This window comes from Bubalus kerabau, chromosome 6, assembly GCF_029407905.1.
Source record: "Bubalus kerabau isolate K-KA32 ecotype Philippines breed swamp buffalo chromosome 6, PCC_UOA_SB_1v2, whole genome shotgun sequence".
Classification (NCBI taxonomy): domain Eukaryota; kingdom Metazoa; phylum Chordata; class Mammalia; order Artiodactyla; family Bovidae; genus Bubalus; species Bubalus kerabau.
Genome location: NC_073629.1, coordinates 32,366,445 through 32,382,391, shown reverse-complemented (window position 1 = coordinate 32,382,391; position 15,947 = coordinate 32,366,445). Strand labels below are relative to the sequence as shown.

Below are 15,947 nucleotides of genomic sequence, written 5' to 3'. Positions count from 1 at the left end.
GCTGAGCAAGGGGGAGCTCCTAAGGTCAACAGCATCATCAACGAGACAGAGAACAGTCCTCAGGAGTAGGGAGACGACGCGTCTGCCTTAAGACGTGAAATTCGAGGCAGGTGCGAGAACAGGTAGACACGTTAGTGTCCCTTGGCTGTCGTCTCTCCTGACTTTGAGCGCTGTCCCTGTGTGACATTATCCGCTCAGCACCAGAATAAGTGACAACTCTTACATCTCAGTCCCTGTCCAGTCCTCCATTCTGAGATCAGACTCATACAATCCAACAGCTCACTCGACATCTCCACCTGAATGAACCCCCTCTCCCTGGCACTCCAGTCTCAGCATGCTGTGAACTGAGCTGAGGATCCAAAGCCAGGCGCTACTCCTCGTGGATGTGCCATCTCGGGGGCAGTGCCCTCTGACTGCCTGAGTTAGCATTCAGGGCAGCATCCTAGACTCCCCACCGTAGGAACATGGCTTAGCATGTCTTTGATGTCAAGCCTGCTCATTTATGCTCCCTCCCCTAATCTCTACTGCTGCTCCCCTGGTCCCCATCATCTCTTCCCTGGACCATTATACAACTGTCTGCACTCCCCTCCCCTCAGTCCAACTCTCTACCAGTCCATCCTCTATTGCCAGCAGGGTGGATCTCAGTCTATATTTATTTATTTCTGCTTCCTTACTAGAATATAAGTTCCATGAAGGCAGAAACCTTCTCTGTTCACTGTTCCCAGAACCTGGCATATAATAGGAGCTCAATAAATATCAGTTGAACAAATGACTAAATGAATCTTAACACTCAGATCTGATCCCTTCACTCCTCCACTTAAGACTCTAGTGTGGCTCCTTAGAGGGCTAAAGACACAAGCCCATTTCTTAGTGTAGCATATACTATTGCTCGGGTCTGGCCCCAGTTTAGTTCTTAAGCCTCTTGGACTTACTCATGACTCTGTATCTGCCTACATTCCAACTATGATCACTTCCTGGCTGTTCCTGGAACACCTCTGAGGCCAGCAGTTTTCAAATTACAGTCTGCAGAGTCCTGTGGGTCAGGTCTTGAGACTCAGAGAGTGAGTAACTATATGGGTAGAGGAGCATTCGGAGTGCAAGAATGAACAATAGATTTTAGTTGTAAATATGATGTGAAAAGCACATTGTATGGTTCAGATTCCACAATGCAACCAACCCACTACCTGCAGAATCCGTCTGCTAATGCAGGAGACACACGTGACGCGGGTTTGATTCCTGGGTGGGGAAGATCCCCTGGAGGAGGAAATGGTAACCCGCTCCAGTATTCTTGCCTGGGAAATTTCATGGGCAGAGGCACCTAGCGGGCTGCAATCTATGGGGCTGCAAAGAGTCAGATACGACTTGGTGACTGAGCACAAACACATGCACAAAAAATAATATCCGTTACCTGACAAGGCTACAAAAGTACTTCCTGCCTTTCCAACTCCTCATCTGTGTGACAGGGCTGGGACTAATGAGTGGTTCCTGAAGCTCCTAGAATGCCAGATTTAAGGAGGCCCACACTCTCAGGGCCCACCCTGTGCTGGCATGACCTTGGATGAGGGAACGGACTTAAATCTTCTGCCCTAGGTGCCTTGCTTGTCCCGACCCCGGTCCTGGCACTAAACGCTGTGTGGGTCTGGGTTTTCTTCAGATACCTCAGCTAAAACCTCATAGAACAACAGATAGAAAGCAGAGATAAATGAGAGAATCCAGCTGTTTTCTATTAAGGCAGGCCTTAAAGAGATTTGCAACAAGGTAAAATAATGCCACTCTTCTCACTGGTTTTATTTTGGAAAATACAGCTATTTTTATAAGATTATGTTAACATGCAATGGAATTATTATTTTTAAATAAATTAATGAATGGATATTTTAAATACTCAAAAAATTCCAGTTTTCATTTCTAATACCATATACATCCCACAAAAATAAAGTGCTTTGGGAGTCTCAATAATTTTTCTGAGATCAGAAAGGTTGAGAACTGCTCTATTAAACTAGAAGATGTGGGGAATCACTCTTTTTATATAAAGGTAAACATGGTTTGCCTGAATTTTATAATTAAACAGAACTTCAGACAAATTGAGGTAGATCAATTCAGGCAGCACTCCTCCTGGCCTCAAAGTCTGTAATCCCTTTTTCTTTTAATGTGAAATCAAAAAAAGTGAAAGTGTTAGTTGCCCAGTTGTGTCCAACTCTCTGTGGCCCCATGGACTGTAGCCATGAGGCTTCGAACTCTGAGACTAGCCTGGGTTGCTGAGTGACAGTATGGATCCGATTTGGCAATTCTTTTTCTGGGTTTGTTTTTTTTTTCTTTCTGGAGACTTTCTAATTTCCTGAAAAATTTCTAGGGAGGGTTTGGCCAATCAAAGGAATCTTTAATAAACATTAATGGAATTCTCCAATTATCTCTTCTATAATTTTATATCTCTTCCTTCTCTAAACTGTTTTCATCTTTTCTGAAAATGTCTCCTAAAGGTTAGGGCAGCTTGAATTATTTTCAAGACCAGTGCAGGGAAAGGTGAACATGGAGGGGGTCCCCAGGTCCTGCTTGACTTAGACTCACAACCCCTTCATCTGAAAGTTCAGTTTTCAGTTCAGATCAAGTTTCTCTCCGTGTGTCTCCCCCAGCTCCCCCTTTCCTGCCCCACCGATGTTGTGGCAGAGTGACAAATGTGATGCTGGAGATAACTGGGCTGAAGAGAAGGGTAGTTCTAATGAATAAATACACCTTTGGTAAACCTTCCCACCAACATGCCTTCGTAACTAAAAACAGCCACTCTATTCCCCATGGTTGCTGTGAAAGTCGACAGGCTTTTGTATTTCTATGGGAGCCATCTCTCTTCCCTCACCAGCAAACAGACATGATACCAGGTCCAGGAAATAATTAAAGTTTCAGGGGCAGCTGGGAGGCAAGAGGGGAGAAAGCCAGCAAAGCATTAGGACCAAACACTGGCACTGTTATCAAGCTGGCCGTGGTCCCTAGTTCCTGGTGGCAGCCGAGCTTCCGCATTCACTCATTTTCATGGAGATAGAGAAGAAATGGAGGCTTTGCTTTTTGCCAGTTTTGACACCTCTCTGCTTTGCACATTAACAGGCTCGCCGTTTGACACCATGTCTGATCCATCCACTGCTCTGCAGAGGTGTCAGGCAAACTTGCTGGAGATACTAAAGCCCAATTATGGTGCCCGGTTTACACTTGGATCTTGACAGATGCTGGAAACCTTTTAGACTCTGGGATGATTAGTGCAGACCTTTCTCTTGCTTGCAAGCAGCCTGGAACACTTGCACCTGTTTGGTCGGCATCCAGTGCGTCCCTAATGAGTGGCCTTCCCCAGCACGGCCCAGAGGGACAGGCAAAGGCTCCGTGACAAGGAGCCGGAGGCCCACGAAGGAAAGGTGACTTGCCTGAAATTATACGTCAAGCCTGTAACAAGTCCTCAGCTCCTTAGGAATCATGCTCAAAATGAGAAATTCAGACAGGTCGAAGCAAGAGCACCAAGCCAGCCAGAATTTGTTGGATGAGGAAGAGAATGAATTAAGGGTACTGCTGTCCAAATATTGATGGTGTTGATTTCTGGAATAATTACTCTGCCTTCTGCTGCCCATACACAAAGGCCAGGAGTCTCAGACGGAGTCTCTCAATGTCACTTTCTTTATGAATTTCTTAATCCAGGGGGACATCTCCCTAAATATAGAACTGATAAATGGTACATACAAAGATGTTCAGGGAAGGTGGTTGTGGGCAGTTGTAGCTAAAAACCTTTTAGAACAAACTAATCTGACTAAAACTGAAAAAGAAAGAGTGAAGAAAACCCAGTAAGAAGTGGCACTGACCGGGGCTTATTTCAGGAGGAAAATGGACTGTCCAGGGTATGGGTGAAGGGCCCAAACACACAGGCTAAGAGTGGGAAGAAGGCTGGTTTCCCACAGTTAAGAATACATCCTTGACAACACAGGAAGTACGGTTCTGAGTTATCTGAGATGGCCACTTGGGTGAGCCTCACTCCACTCATGCCATTGCACATGGGACCAGACCAAGGAGTTAAGCCACGGAGAGGTTTAGGTATGTTCATCCAGCCCTCTTCCTGTTTCTGGGACCACCTGAAAGTCAGAAGAGGAAAATGCCTGGGAACAAAAGTAGCCTCTGATGCCCGCTAGAACTTGCAGACACTCCTATGAGGGGCAGGTGTCTCTAAACACTACAACAGAAATGAGTTCTAATCCTGTTGCTCAGACTCAGATTTACTGCTCCTTCTATTAAAAAGAGCTTGAAAAACAAAACCCAAGAGCTTAAAACCAGAACTTGAGTCTTATCAAACTTAAAAGATATTTTCCCCAGCTTAGGCTTCCCTGGTGGCTCAGAGGTTAAAGTGTCTGCCTGCAATGCAGGAGACCTGGGTTCGATCCCTGGGTAGGGAAGATCCCTTGGAGAAGGAAATGGCAACCCACTCCAGTATTCTTGCCTGGAGAATCCCATGGACGGAGGAGCCTGGTGGTCTACAGTCCACGGGGTCGCAAAGAGTCAGAGTGACTTCGCTTTCACTTTCCCCAGCTTAACATACTCATCTCAGCTCTCTTTGGCTTGCTTTCACTTGCAGGTTGTTATGGTCCTCAGTCTCTACTCTCCCTACTGACTGAGAATGTGATCTGAAGCTTGGAAAGGAATTTAGATCACCTCATCTGATCTTTTATCCAAAATAGAACCTCTCAACAGCAAGCTTGACAGGAGGCCATCCAGTCTTTGAACTCTGGTCACAATGAAGAACTTGATTATTTTTCCGTGCAGTTAGATTATCAGAGACACTAACCACGAGAGAGTCTTCCTCAAGATGAAGCCAAAATCTGCTTCCCTCTAACTTGTATGAAAAAGTGAAAGTGATAGTCGCTCAGTCGTGTCTGACTCTTGGTGACTCCATTGACTGTAACCCGCCAGGCTCCCCTGTCCATGGAATTCTCCAGGGAAGAATGCTGGAGTGGGTAGCCATTCCCTTCTCCAGGGGATCTTCCCAACCCAGGGATCGAACCTGGGTCTCCTGAATTGCAAGCAGATTCTTTTACTGTCTGAGCCACCAGGGATGCTCCTAACTAGCATGTGCGCATGCTCAGTCGCTTCAGTCATGTATGACTCTTTGCGACTCTATGGACTACAGCCTACCAGGCTCTTCTGTCCATGGAATTCTCTAGGCAAGAATACCAGAGTGGGTTGCCATGCCCTCCTCCAGGGGATCTTCCCGACCCAGGGATTGAATCCACGTCTCCCGCATTGCCAGTGGATTCTTTACTGCTGAGCCACTGGGGAAGCCCTTAACTAGGATACCTGGGTCCTAATTCTGCTTTCTGAGGATACATGAAGCAAGTTTCTTATTTTTTTTTTATATGACAGCTCTGCAGGTATTTGAAGACAACCAGCAGATCCCTCTGCATCTTCCTTCAATTTTCCTAGCAGGTCATGGCTCAGGCCCCCCACCAGCCAGATTGCTCAACTGTGGACATGCTTTAGTCTGTCAATATCTTTCTTCAAATGTGGGGACTTGTTCTGAGTACAGATAATTCAACTCATCTGCATCCAGTGAGTTTGAACCACCCTGGAGAGACAGACAGCAACCTGGATCCCAGTGACTTGGAGGGCTCTCCGTCATCTAAGAGTTAAGCTAGCGCTGTTTTTTGGAGAAACTCCAGGCTGATTATCCTCCAAAGCAACCTGCAGAGGTGGAGGCAGTGCTGGCAGGAGGTCTGGAAGGGAAGCAGCCGAGCCTAATGGGCGGGGGTGGGGGTGGGGGTTTAACTCTTGACCTTTGGACACTCTGCTTGGCCCCTGCTGGGAGCTGTGCTTCTTGGCAGTGGTTGGGTGGGGAACTGTGTGTCTGGGTGATCCATTTTAGTTGTTGATTTTATAAAAAATATTCAGAAAATCAGTGTCTGTGTCATTTTATGTAAATCCAGATCCATCTGTCATTGTCTATTGTACCTCCAGGCACTGTAGGAAAATTTTTTAATACATTGTTGTTTTTCTCCAAAGGCATGTGGTAATATCTTTAGAAATCTCTTGTGTAAGGAGATTTTTTTTGGTATAATGCATGGCTTCATGCCCTGAAAGGTGTTGAAATTCACATGGGTAGATTCAGGACAAGCCTTCTGGTCATCTGAGATATGTGACAAGTCAACAGGAATCCCAAGGGACCAAATCACTTGCATTCCTTTTGCTGTGTCCTTGTCTGGGCACTGCCAGCTTGGGCCTCTTGCCTTCTCTCTCTCTCTCTTTTTTTCTCCTAAAGCATAATTACTGCTGGGTAGTTCTGCCGAGACTTCATGTCTCTCTCATCCATCCAATTCTCTTTCCCAGTAATCTGACACCCTTTGGGCCCCAGCTTTACCCAGAACCTTCTTGACAATTAAGAGCTCCACAAAAAGTGGTTCTAATAGATGATTTTTCTCAGTCTGCCCTCCAGTGATGTGGATTCCATTGTCATTCTCTCTCAAGTTTATCTCCCATGAGAATGGCTCTTCCCCTCTGAACCCCTAGAGCCACCAAGGGCAGCCACCATTTCACCTGAGAGGCCCTATGGATGGGGTACTCAGAATACCAGCACTTCCCCAGCCCGGCTGGAGGGGCAGAATAGCAGTCACTGCTGGCTAAATGCTGACTGTGTGTTGGCCCAGGCATGCACGTGATGCCACAGAAACGCTGTGAGATTCATATTGATGATCTCTATTTTATACAAGAGGACGCTGAGGTTCACAGAAGTTGGGTAAATTTCCAAAGCTTGTGTATTCTCTCCGAGCTAACCAGGCTCCTCTCTTTATGGGGATTCTCCAGGCAAGAACACTGGAGTGGGTTGCCATTCCCTCCTCCAGGGGATCTTCCCAACCCAGGGATGGAATCCTGCATTGCAGGCAGGTGGATTCTTTACTGTCGGAACCACCAGGGGAGCCCAAGAATCCTGGAGTGGGTAGCCTAATCCTTCTCCAGGGGATCTGCCCAACCCAGGAATTGAACTGGGGTCTCCTACATTGCAGGAGGATTCTTTTACCAGCTGAGCTACCAGGGAAGCCTGAACAAGCACAATAGGAAATATACAAATGTCTAGGTATCAGTGTAGTTTAATAAAAGCACATGCTTATCAACAACAGTTGCTTTTTTTCCAGGGTACTTCCATATTTATTAATTGATTTATCCTCTCAGTCTCCCTGCAAAATTGACCAAAAGATGCCCTTATCAATACTCTGAGGATAAGGAAGCAAAAATCCAGACAGGCTTAAGGACATACTTAGGGCTTCAGTGAATGAATGACAAAGATTGTCACTTCTTCCTGGCGGCCTTTTCTCTGAATTGAAGCAATAACTCTCAGGTCCAGTCTTTTCTCCAAGGTAAATCATGAGTTCCCTGTGACTCCCCCACCTATTCTCTGAGATGCTGAAGACCCCTTTGAAATAAGGATCTAAAATAAGGTAAGGGGCTCACAGTGCCCACATCAGACCCTTTGCCCACAAAGATCCACTTCCTATCGTGGACCAGGGGTTAGCGCCACCCAATGGCTCTATCAGGTTATTACCATTAATTGCCCATTTTGCAGATGAGGAAACAGAACTGGAGAGGTTAAATGACTTTATGAGGTTCCTACAGCTAGCATGTGGCAGAGCCTGGGCTTCAACCCAGGAAATCTGGGCTCCAAGCTGAGACTCCTCTTGTGGTCTGAGCAGTGGAGTCCTGCCAGGCTGCCTGATCTGGACTCTGAGATGTTAGACCAGCACAGGATCACTCTTCCTTTCACAATCACATTGCCCAGAGCCATGTATTGAGATTTGGTCCTTCAAAAGCCCAAGATGTCTTTCCCAAAAGCTGTATTTAATTTGGATGTCCCCCAAGACACACTTACATAATAAGTCACTTTTATGCTAAATGTAGGAGTTTATACTCTTACCCATTATATTTTTTAATCTTACTCATTATATTTTTTAAATAAACTTAAAAAATTTTGGAATAGTTTTAGATTTACAGAAAAATGGTGATATCAGTACACACAGAGACCCAGTTTCCTCTGTTATTAGCATCTTACATGTTAATATGGTAGATTTTCCCACAATGAATGAATATTATTGATATATTATTATCTAAAGACCACACTGTATTCAGAGTTCCTTAGTTTTCACTTAGGATCCCATCTAGAATATCACATTATGTTTAGTTGTTAGGTCCTGTTAGGCTCCTCTGGACCATGAAAGCTTCTCAGAATGTCTTTGTTTTTGACCATCTTGACCGTTTTGAAGTGTACTGGTCAGGTAGTTCATAGAAGGTCCCTCGATTGGGATTTGCCTAGTATTTTTCCACAATGAGACTGGAGTTATAGGGTTTTGGGAGAAAGACCACAGAGAGAAAGTGTCATTCTCATCATATCACACCATGTCGAGGAGTCCTATTATGCTAGTAACGTGATTTATCAGTGTTGCTGTTGACCTCGGTCATCTGGCCGAGGTCGCTTGCTGGGCTTCTCTGCTCTCAGAGTGACTCTCCTTGCTCCTTTCCTGCTGTCCTTTTGCAAAGAGGTGACTAAGCACAGTCTGCACGGAAGGAGTGGAGGGTTATGTACCACCTCCTTGAGGGTGGAGTATCTACAGAAACTGCTTACTATTCTTCTGCATGTCTCCATTACATTTTTGCGCTTTTATTTTTTATTGAAGTATAGATGATTTATAATGTTATGTTAGTTTTAGGTGTATAGCAAGATGATTCAGTTATATGTGTATATACGTATATCTATATGTATACATATATATTCTTTTGCAGATCCTTTTCCATTATAGATTATTACAAGATACTGAATATAGTTCCCTGTGCTGTCCAGTAGATCCTTGTTGCCTATTTTGTATATAGTGGGGTATATCTATTAATCCTAAACTCCTAATTTACTCCTTCTCCCCTCCCTTTGGTAACCATAAGTTTGTTTTATTTGTCCATGAGTCTATTGCTGATTTGTAAATAAGTTTATCATTTTTTAGATTCCACATATAAGTGATATCATATTATATTTGTCTTTGTCTGACTTGCTTCACTTAATATGATAATCCCTAGGTCCACAAGTTGTTGTAAAGGGCATTTTTTACTTAACTGGCTGAGTAATATTCCATTATGTGTATATACCGCACTTTCTCCATCCATTTCTCTGTTGCTGGGCATTTGGTTGCTCCCGTGTCTTGACCAGTGTAAATAGTGCTGCTATTAACATCGTGGTGCATGGATCTTTTCAAATTAGAGTTTTCATCTTTTCTGGATATGCCCAAGAGTAGGGCTGCTGGATCATATGGTAACTCATTTTAGTCAGTGTAAGCCCATCATTTCGGTTGGTGGAGATCTCTTTGGATCCCATCTGATAATTTAACTTTCCCTGGTAGGTAGTATCTATGTATCTATCTAGCATGACTCCTGGGTAACTTGTACAAACACTGGGCAGACCACCTTTTAAGAGATTCTCTTGACACCTGGGGAGAACGATTGGCATTTTCAGGGGAGGTTTTTGAAGTCATATCATTATATTATTGTTCAGATCTACATTTAATCCATAATGTGATAAGGAATGGCTTTATTAAATGTTTTTCTGAAATCAAACTGCACAACAGTTATCTTCCTCTACTAGTCTAGAAAAAATACCTATGAAAAATCATTTTAATTTTATGATTTATTTACAGTGATCCCATGCTGCCTCCTGGGTCTCTATTTCTTTTCTAAGTGCACCCAAGCAATCTACTTTTCACTCTATTCTTGTACAATGTCATCAGTTTGATATTAGGCCGATCAATCCAGGACTTCTAGAATCTTGTTTTGAGAACAGAGAGTTGCCTCCAGTCTTCGAGCATCTCCTCTGTTCTATGTGGTTCTTTAACAGTTACCAGCAATGCTTCTGTCACTGTATCTGCAAATTCTCAGTCCCAGGACATCCAGCATCTGGGTCTGGAGTCTTGGCCTCATTTAATGATGAGAGATGCTCTTCCTGACACATCAGATCAAAAAGTGCTCCCGTTAGTAACAAAGATGGGAGAAAAACAAGGGGCAGGCATTTCTTTTTTCTCTCTTCTCCAGGGGCCACAGAGGCATATGTGTGGTATTCCTCTCCCACTCTCCTGTGCCAGCCCAATTCCCTTCTGTTAGATATTTCTTTCCAACAAAGTTAATGTGACATCATCTCCCCCAAGGAGCAGTCCTTTACCTTGTTCATTTTCCTGCTTCAGGCATTACTTAAAATTAACAAAAACTGCTAAAAGCCAATCTTTATTGAAGGGTTTGATAGTCAGAAAAGGAGAGCCAGGGCATTACAAGCAGAGAATAATGATAATAATAATGATGGTGAAGATGTATGGAACCAAATCTGCCTGGCACCAGGCCAAGCACTTGACAGGTTTTATCGAATTTATTAGTTACAATAACCCTTTGGGACTAGATATCATCCCCCACTTTACATATAAGGAAACTGAGGCTTGGTGAGGTTAAAGAGCTTGTCTAAGGTCACAAGGCTGAGATTCAAGCAAGGTGGGTTTGATTCCTGAACACTTGCTCTTAGCACAATAACTACAGAAATATTCAAAGTGCCTTCTTATTGTCTGGATTTTTTTAAAAGGTCTATTCTGGGCGTAGACTTCTAGACACCCCGCTTGCAGGGTGCAGGGCCCCCTGGTGCCCTCCCTTGTTACACAGCCTTCCCATCTTCCCTACATCCTTTCCAATCCATAACTTCTCAGAAGCATTCCCTGCACTGTCGTTGTTCCCTTGACGTTAGAGCTTCTTGACACGAGGTCTCTGATGACTCCTAAGGTTACACACAAAATGATGGCTAGACGTGCTTTTTAAGAAAATCCTTTATTGTTTATTGTGGTTGTGTTGGGTCTTCATGGCTTCAAAGGCATTTCTCTAGTCGTGGGGAGTGGCAACTACTCTCTAGGTATGATGCTCAGCTTCTCATTGCGGTGACTTATCTTGTGGAGCAAGGGCTCTATGCAGCACAGGCTCAGTAGCTGTGGTGCACGGTTTCAGTTGCTCTGCGGTATGTGGGATCTTCCCGGATCCGGGATCAAACCCATGTCTCTTGCCTTGGTAGGTGGATTCTTTAACCACTGAGCCACCAGGGAAGCCCCAGATGTGCTTTCTGTAGATTCTCAGAGTGATTTATTATCCACCCCTTCATTCAAAAATGTATGTCTTTGCTTTTAATGTTTCTTTTTTATTCTTAGAGCTGGTTTGTGTTGTAATACAGACATTTCATTTTTGTAATCTCCCTTTGGCATTCCTGGCCATGGAACTGAACTGACTGTTCCACTGCACTCCCTAGACGTGCCCTTTATAAAACCTCAGGCTTATGTCCGAAATTGCTGGTGCTCCCCTCCCTGGTGATCAGTCATGCTGAGATGACACAGCCATCTCCTCCAGCTCTCCATCCCTGTTCCTTTTGTTCACCAAACAAATAATTCCACCTCTACAAGGTGCCAGGCATGGCTCGAGGCAGAGGGGACGAAACAAAGTCCTTGTCTGTGGGGAACCAGCACTCTTCACAGCAACAAGTAACTCTGGGGATCACAGCTCTGTCTAGACTCAGTTCCCCTATTTGCCTGTTCTACCTTTTAAGGGATAAAATTATTAGCCGTCAAGTAAAAAATTAATCAGTTCTTCTGCTTTTAGCAGAATGATATTTGCAGTCATCTAATTAGTCAGAAGGTTCATCATTATTTCTTTTATGTCCTGTGCTTTTGGGGAATTGTGCCTGGGTCGCCTCTGGCGGGCAGTTCATGGCCTGTTCTCACTGAAATCCTCTCACCTGGGTCACCCCTCTGGCTTATAGACACACAGGTACCACCTTTTTGGCACGCAGTATTTCCCTCTCCATGTCTTGTCAGAACTTAACCTTGCTCTACGTTCCAGGCATGCATTCCATCCAACAGGCTGGAGGACCACCAGACTACAAGTTAATGTGACTTCCCCTCTGAGTGTTACTATATAGGTGTCAGAGGACTTCAGGGCCTCCCAGGTGGTGCTGTGGCAAAGAATATGTCTGCCAATGCAGGTGACACAAGAGCTGTGGCTTCGATCCCTGGGTTGAGAAGATCCCCTGGAGTAGGAAATGGCAACCCACTCCAGTATTCTTGCCTGGAAAATTCACAGACAGGGGAAACTGGAAGGCTCCAGTCCATGGCGCAAAGAGCTGGATACGACTAACCACACACACACACACACACACACACACACACACACACATACCAGAGGACCTCATTGCCCCTGACTCTTAAGCAGCCACTTTCTGAGGCTTCCTGGGCCCCTCTTTCTCTAGAATCAGTGTGCTCAATTTCCTCTCCATGCAACTGTGGGTAGGTTAAATTCTCAGAGATTTCTTCATTTCTATACCCAGATTAATACTATTTATCTCGCGAGGCTGACGTGGAGTGTGAATGAGACAGTGGTAAGGAACTATGCTGCCAGATGCAAAATGAGGCCCCCACGTATTGGCGCAACCCATGTAGGCCGCCTGGCTGTTCTGGATCCCTCATGCCTGACTTCCTTCAGGGTACTTGGCTTTTTCTGGGCATTTACTCCCTCTGCTTTGAATTTGAAGCAGTATTTCAGTGTCTGCTTGTTTGGGGGCTCTTTAGGAGAGAAGAAAGAACTGAGAAGTATGCCCTAAAATGGTCAGGGTGGCAGCAGCTATGCCCAAGATGCCCTGAGAAGCAGGGCTTAACTCCTGTCTCAGATATGTCTCTTTCCAACAGCTCCTGGTTTCCAGCCCCCTGCATCTAGGCCAGTGCACTCTGGGGCTTTCCACCGTGAAAACACATCCCAGAGAGAGGGAGGGCAGCTGGGAGGCAAAGCACCTGAGAGGCCACAGGGGCATCAGTCTGGGCCCCAAATGCCAGCCAGAAAGGGGCCCTGGCATCCTGGGTTAGCGATTGCTCCTGCTAAGCTGGGCACCCTCAGGGGACTCAGGGCTCAGCAGAAGTGGTGAGGGTGAGCCAATGCTGAGCTCCAACTAGCCCTCAGCTATCCAGACTTCCCACCCACCCCCAGGGGCCCTTCCCTGGCCAGATGACTACCTGACCTTCAGTTCAGTTGCCCCATTTTAGTGTCCCTCCAAGGGATAGGCTTTGGGGCAGGAGAGAAGCCCTGCAGAAGCTAGGGACCAAGAAGGGGAACCAGGTACCATTATCCATGCAGAGGTCCAGCAAGGCCCTGATCAGGGAGTCAATGCCATTGAGAGGTGTCCAGGCTGCAAAAGACCCAGATCAGTCTGGAAAAAAAAAATTCAGAGTAGCTCTAGATAACCGTACAGCAGGGGCAGAAAGTGATTCAAAGAAGGATCTTCACTCTGGACAGTAGCCATCAGGGGCTCCAAACAGCAGCTGGTTAAAGCCTCGAATCTCTGACAGCCACCTCCATCAATAGGGCTGGTCTGTCTGGCCCTCCCAGTGCAGATGTGTGCAGGGGTTGAGAACATGTGGCAGACGCAATGAACCAAGGGGCACTGTCAGAGAAGAGAAAAAGTGGGGAGAAATAATACAAGCCCCAGAATTCTGCTCAGGAATAAGAAATGCCAGGTCTCTCAGCACCACGTCCCACCCCCTCTGCTTTTGGTCCTTGGATCCCGGCAGTCCCCGTGATCAGTTATGGGACAGAGAACAGCAGTATCGCATCTTGAGGGCCAAGATTATGTTATGCTCATTTCTGGCATCCTTAGCATCTTTATAGGCTTGCAGTCCACCTGTGGCTAAGTGAATGACTTTTTATTACATTGTCTGGGTTGAGCTCAACTGGGAGCCTCTTTATTGCTTTCATTGTCCTTTACCCTCCGAGTTACGGATTTGTTCCCAATTCCTACAGGAAACTCAAGCTGAGCTCAGAAAAATGCTAGCTGGGCTTTGGGAAGCATTCTGTTCTGCAGAGTCCAAACAGTTCCTGGAATTTGGGGTTCCCATAGCAAAGCCTTTGGAGGCCCTGCCAGAGCCCTGGACGCAGGACCTGTGGTTCCAGGAGACCCCAGTCCCATTGGAGACCCCGCTGCATGGATTTCCTGGCCTGGAAAATGTGGACGAGGAAAGGGCTGTATGTCCCCCTGGCTTCTGCTCATGAGTGGCAGGAGAAGGCACCGTCCCCGCTACTAAGTCCAGATGGTGTTGGGCCCCAAGCCCTCTGTTTTCAGAAAGTGGGGCAGGGCTCAGGGGCCCACAAGGGAGCTAAAAATACAGCCAGTCTGTTTCTGTGCCCTCGGTGGGGGTCTGGGCGGCCACTGGGCATGGATGAGCCACGGTCCTCCTTGCCCGGGGGACATCTCGCTTTGTTTGGCCCTGGGGAGTCAGTAAGGCACCTTCTGCCCAGCATTTGAGGGTTCTCTGATCAAGCCATTGGTGCCAGGCTGGGAGGCAAGGAAGAAGGTAGTGATGGGGACAAAACGAATCCTACTGAGAAACTAGAACTATGGTTGCAAAAAGCCGAGGCCCCTCGAATCTGCCGCTGCATTTCCCCCACCCTGTGTCAGCACTGCTCTTTTGGCTCCACACTGCAGTATTAGTTTCTGAAAAGCCAAGAGTTACTTGGCAGACCAGACAGCAATCATTCTACGCGGGCATATAATGGGCCGTGGGCATGGAGCTGGGTGGGTGGGCGGGCCTCATGCTCTCAGGGTCTACAGTAGACTCTGAGAATGACAGCAAACACCCCCTCCTCCCCTTTCTCTACCTTCTAGCCCTCCATATGGCCCCTGAGAGGCACACACAGGCTGGGCAGGTGCTTCTCAGGGACAGGAAGTGGCAATGTCAACAGGAAGAAACATGGGTACAGGTGGAAGCATCTCTCAGGACGGGAGCAAGGCATTCAGGCATTCATTCAGTCTCTCTCAACCAGCCCACATTTTAAAGAAAAGAAAAGAAAGTGAAGTTGCTCAGTCATGTCCGACTCTTTGCGACCCCATGGACTGTAGCCTACCAGGCTTCTCTGTCCATGGGATTTTCCAGGCAAGAATACTGGAGTGGGTTGCCATTTCCTTCTCCACATTTTAAAACGACCTAGTAACTATGCCAGGTGGGTAGGAAAATGGGACAAAGGCAAACCAGGCCCAGGGTCTGCCTTCATGGTCACCATATCCCTGCAGACTGCTCTAGGAGGAGATGCTCTTTTTTCTAGGAGATGGGGAGCCCCTCCCTTGTGACTGAGGCCACTTCAAAATTATTCCTCTTTTAATTTTAAAAAACAATCCTTCTTTGTTGATACTAGACACACACACTTCTATCCTTTAATTGTTGCTTTTGTTTAGTCACTCAGTCATGTCCAACTCTTTTGTGACCCCATGGACTGCCGTCTGTCAGGCTCCTCCATCCATGGGATTCTCCAGGCAAGAATACTGGAGTGAGTTGCCATTTCCTTCTTCAGGGGATCTTCCCAACCCAGGGCTCAAACTTGCCTCTCCTGCATCGGCAGGCAGATTCTTTACCACTGAGCCACCTGGGAAGCGTCATCCTTTCATTGGTCTCTGACATTTATCACCTTTCTGCTCCCTGAAAACCACGGCATAGGCTTTCACTCCAGTCCAAGCCCTGCCATCATCCCAGGTGAACACAGCATCCATGGGGATGCCCCAACAACAGTGTTCCTCCCAGTTCCTAACTAGGACCTATGTGCCCTCAGGAAACACTTTTTTTATTCCCCACACAGCTTTTTCACAAGTCACCCTTTCTTCAAGCCTCCTTAACCCATCCCCTCATTGAAGATCTTGCCTCCAACAGTCCAGAGAAAATGGTGCCCGCTGCCCACTTGGCACACCCAACCCCCAAGTGATCTGTGTCCCCACACATCCTCATCTCTCTCCTCCGCCTCATGCTAGAAGGCAGCCTTCCTTGTGTCAGGGCGACTCCCGCCAGTAAACCCAGCACCTCGTCCCCTCCTGCCTCCTCAAGGACTCTGTTCCATCAATTATGCCT

At 46.4% G+C, this 15,947-nt stretch overlaps 1 protein-coding gene and 1 non-coding gene across 2 annotated transcripts in view; one reads left to right on the top strand and one right to left on the bottom strand.

The window, feature by feature from the left end:
- Positions 1 to 15,947, bottom strand: part of KCND3 (potassium voltage-gated channel subfamily D member 3) — a 230,231-nt gene that overhangs the window by 56,844 nt on the left and 157,440 nt on the right. The gene's annotated exons all lie outside the window — the stretch shown is intronic.
- On the top strand, positions 4,350 to 4,421 carry TRNAC-GCA (transfer RNA cysteine (anticodon GCA)). Its single transcript has one exon. It is a non-coding gene; the product is annotated as a tRNA-Cys (tRNA).